We start from the raw sequence: 4,775 nt of genomic DNA, 5'->3' as shown, positions 1-4,775 counted from the left end.
TGTTAGCCAGGGTTGATACGCACGTGTAGTCCCATACCAACTGCTTGCCATTCTTCCAGGGGTTCACTGTTATACCATCCGGGCGACCAATAAGAGCATCAGAGTTACGGGGCGTTAGGTAACGGGGCTCTCTTTCAGCTGGGCATCCAGCTGTGGTGAGGCTCCTCTTGATGATGTCGTTAACTTCACTGTGCCTCGAGTGCCATCCCCCTGTGCTTTGGCAGAGTAGGCCATGGTGGCCGTACCTGTCAGCCACCACCTCGTTGCAAATACACCTATATCTGGTGTGGATTGGGGCAGCAAGGCGGAGGGCCACAGCAATTCGGAGGGCGTGTGGTGTGAGATGCGTGCCAGTTGCCGACATTGGGGTTGCTAACAGGAAATCCCCTGCATGTGGTGCTGCTACTGCTGTGAGGCGAGCAATGTCGTGTTGTGTTGTTGCAGCACCCAGGCACTCTGCAGCAACTTGGTCTACAATGGGGCCATCCCAGCTGGATTGCTTGTGGGCTTTTGGGGATGGTGGTTGAGGTGATTGGCCTGCACGAGAGGCCCACTCTGTGGCACAGCGTGTAAAATTGGGATCATGTACACCTGCCAGCTGATGTAAGTGGGCAGGTAGAATTTCCTTCACAAGGTCGTCGGATGCTGATAAGGAGGACAGGAAGGCTGGAACAGCGATTTGCGTTGCTGTTCGAACTCCGAGGCCACCAAGTCTTACGGGAAGAGAGGCTTGTTTCCACTGTAGGTCATCGAGAGAGAGGTTAAGGGCTTTTTCTAGCATTGATTTCAGTAACCGGTCATACTCACTTAGTTTTTGGCTACTGTAAGATGGTGAACACCTCAGAAAGTAGGTTAACCTGGGGAGGGACAGACATCTGGTGATGAGGTAGAGTGCATCTTGAGCATCAATATCCTCAATCCTCCCATCCATCCTCTTAAGGTCGGCGATTTTCTTATCAAGGACCTCATCGATGGCTTTTAACCCCAGGGGAGCTCCTAGGAGTGTGCTGTCTTCAGGTTTAGTTTTATGGATATTTGGCAGAAGACCCTCAATTCTCTCTACGATGCCCTGGTTGGAACATATTATTTCACATTTAGAAGGGTTCAGGGTGAGGCCTAAAACTGCACCTTGCTCCTGGATTTTTCTGATGTCTTCCAGGAGGGAGTCTTGGGAACCAGCTAGGGTACCATCATCCAAGAACCAGATGTTAAGCTCGCTGGACAGGACCTCTGTGACTTGTTTGATGACTAAGCAGAAAAGGAGAGGAGCAAGGGGGTCACCCTGTTGGACGCCTTCTCGCGAGTCAATTTCATGTTCGCCAAAAAGTAGCTTAAGATCCATACTGTAGCATGAATGGACAAAAGGGTAGAGGGAAGGGAAATGACTATGAACCGCACGGAGTACAGCATCCCTCCTGACCAAATTGAAGGCATTTTTGAAATCTAGCTTGGTAAGGGCCTTTTCGTCTGTGATGTTGGCGATGAAGGCTCGAGCTGCATGGGCTGCCGCATCACACCCTTGTGGAATGCCAAACCCGAGCTGTTTTGGCTTCAGCATGTTGGCCGCTGCATCACTAACTGTTCTTGCAGCTGCCTTTGCGACGAGACGCCGGAGAGAATTGCCCAAAGCTATTGGCCTGATCCCTCCATCCTTTTTCTTTAGAGCACAGAGAGATGCTCCAAAAAAGATAGGTCTTATGGACGCTGGTATGTTGCCAGCTAGACATAAGTTGGTGAATCTGGTTAGTTCCACCAAGAGGTTCTTTGCAATGTCACCCAGTGCAGGGTTGAGCATTTGCTTGAGGTGGTTGGGTTTTAGTCCTGTGAACCCACCTGCTGATCCTGTAGGGAAGGACATGGCTGCTTTATGGACCACAGATTCAGCCACCCAGAGAGGTTCTGCTCCGGTAGCCCCCACTTGTACAATGTCGTCCTCACGCGGAGCCCTGGGTGGGTGTTTCTCCCTTAGGGCTTCAGCTGTTGCGGCATCTCTGTCGGCAATTGAGTCCTCACTGGTGATGACTCGTATTGCGCCAATAGTGTTTCCTTCTTCTATTTTCTACTTATATATATATATATATATATATATATATATATATATATATATATATATATATATATATATATATATATATATATATATATATATATATATATATATATATATATATATATATATATATATGCAAACAAGCCTGAATGGTCCCCAGGACAATATACAACTGAAAACTCACACCCCAGAAGTGACTCGAACCCATACTGCCAGGAGCAACGCAACTGGTATGTACAGGGACGCCTTAATCAGGCTTGTTTGCATTTGTGTTCCTCACGTGTGCCCCAAAGAATGTGGTGATTTGATAAAATGCTATGCCCAAGATTACCATCCGAGTGCCGGCGGGGAAGTGGTTCAAATAGCTTCGGCTATCACTTCCTTATGTCCGGTCATGATGGTCAAGCGGATTAAGGCGTCCCTGTACATACCAGTTGCGTTGCTCCTGGCAGTATGGGTTCGAGTCACTTCTGGGGTGTGAGTTTTCAGTTATATATATATATATATTTATATATATATATATATATATATATATATATATATATATATATATATATATATATATATATATATATATATATATGTCGTACCTAGTAGCCAGAACGCACTTTTCGGCCTACTATGCAAGGCCCGATTTGCCTAATAAGCCAAGTTTTCTTGAATTAATATATTTTCTCAAATTTTTTCTTATGAAATGATAAAGCTACCCATTTCATTATGTATGAGGTCAATTTTTTTTATTAGAGTTAAAATTAACGTAGATATATGACCGAACCTAACCAACCCTACCTAACCTAACCTAACCTATCTTTATAGGTTAGGTTAGGTTAGGTAGCCGAAAAAGTTAGGTTAGGTTAGGTAGGTTAGGTTGCCGAAAAACAATTAATTCATGAAAACTTGGCTTATTAGGCAAATTGGGCCTTGCATAGTAGGCTGAGAAGGACGTTCTGGCTACTAGGTACGACATATATATATATATATATATATATATATATATATATATATATATATATATATATATATATATATATATGTCGTACCTAGTAGCCAGAACGCACCTCTCAGCCTACTATGCAAGGCCCGATTTGCCTAATAAGCCAAGTTTTCATGAATTAATTGTTTTTCGACTACCTAACCTACCTAACCTAACCTAACCTAACTTTTTCGGCTACCTAACCTAACCTAACCTATAAAGATAGATTAGGTTAGGTTAGGTAGGGTTGGTTAGGTTTGGTCATATATCTACGTTAATTTTAACTCCAATAAAAAAAAATTGACCTCATACATAATGAAATGGGTAGCTTTATCATTTCATAAGAAAAAAATTAGAGAAAATATATTAATTCAGGAAAACTTGGCTTATTAGGCAAATCGGGCCTTGCATAGTAGGCCAAGAAGTGCATTCTGGCTATTAGGTACGACATATATATATATATATATATATATATATATATATATATATATATATATATATGTCGTACCTAGTAGCCAGAATGCACTTCTCAGCCTACTATGCAAGGCCCGATTTGCCTAATAAGCCAAGTTTTCATAAATTAATTTATTTTCTCTAATTTTTTTCTTATGAAATGATAAAGCTACCCATTTCATTATCAATGAGGTCATTTTTTTTATTGGAGTTAAAATTAACGTAGATATATGACCGAACCTAACCAACCCTACCTAACCTAACCTAACCTATCTTTATAGGTTAGGTTAGGTTACGTAGCCGAAAAAGTTAGGTTAGGTTAGGTTTGGTAGGTTAGGTAGTCGAAAAACAATTAATTCATGAAAACTTGGCTTATTAGGCAAATCGGGCCTTGCATAGTCGGCTGAGAAGTGCGTTCTGGCTACTAGGTACGACATATATATATATATATATATATATATATATATATATATATATATATATATATATATATATATATATATATATATATATATATGTCGTACCTAGTAGCCAGAACGCACTTCTCAGCCTACTATGCAAGGCCCAATTTGCCTAATAAGCCAAGTTTTCATGAATTAATGTTTTTTCGACTACCTAACCTACCTAACCTAACCTAACATAACTTTTTCTGCTACCTAACCGAACCTAACCTATAAAGATAGGTTAGGTTAGGTTAGGTAGGGTTGGTTAGGTTCGGTCATATATCTACGTTAATTTTAACTCCATTAAAAAAAATTGACCTCATACATAATGAAATGGGTAGCTTTATCATTTTATAAGAAAAAAATTAGAGAAAATATATTAATTCATGAAAACTTGGCTTATTAGGCAAATCGGGCCTTGCATAGTAGGCTGAGAAGTGAGTTCTGGCTACTAGGTACGACATATATATATATATATATATATATATATATATATATATATATATATATATATATATATATATATATATATATGTCGTACCTAGTAGCCAGAACGCACTTCTCAGCCTACTATGCAAGGCCCGATTTGCCTAATAAGACAAGTTTTCATGAATTAATTGTTTTTCGACTACCTAACCTACCTAACCTAACCTAACCTAACTTTTTCGGCTACCTAACCTAACCTAACCTATAAAGATAGGTTAGGTTAGGTTAGGTAGGGTTGGTTAGGTTCGGTCATATATCTACACTAATTTTAACTCCAATAGATGAAAAATTGACCTCATACATAATGAAATGGGTAGCTTTATCATTTCATAAGAAAAAAATTTGAGGAAATACATTAATTCAGGAAAAC

Source organism: Procambarus clarkii, chromosome 44 (assembly GCF_040958095.1).
Source record: "Procambarus clarkii isolate CNS0578487 chromosome 44, FALCON_Pclarkii_2.0, whole genome shotgun sequence".
Lineage (NCBI taxonomy): Eukaryota > Metazoa > Arthropoda > Malacostraca > Decapoda > Cambaridae > Procambarus > Procambarus clarkii.
Note: the sequence above shows the minus strand (reverse complement) of the source record.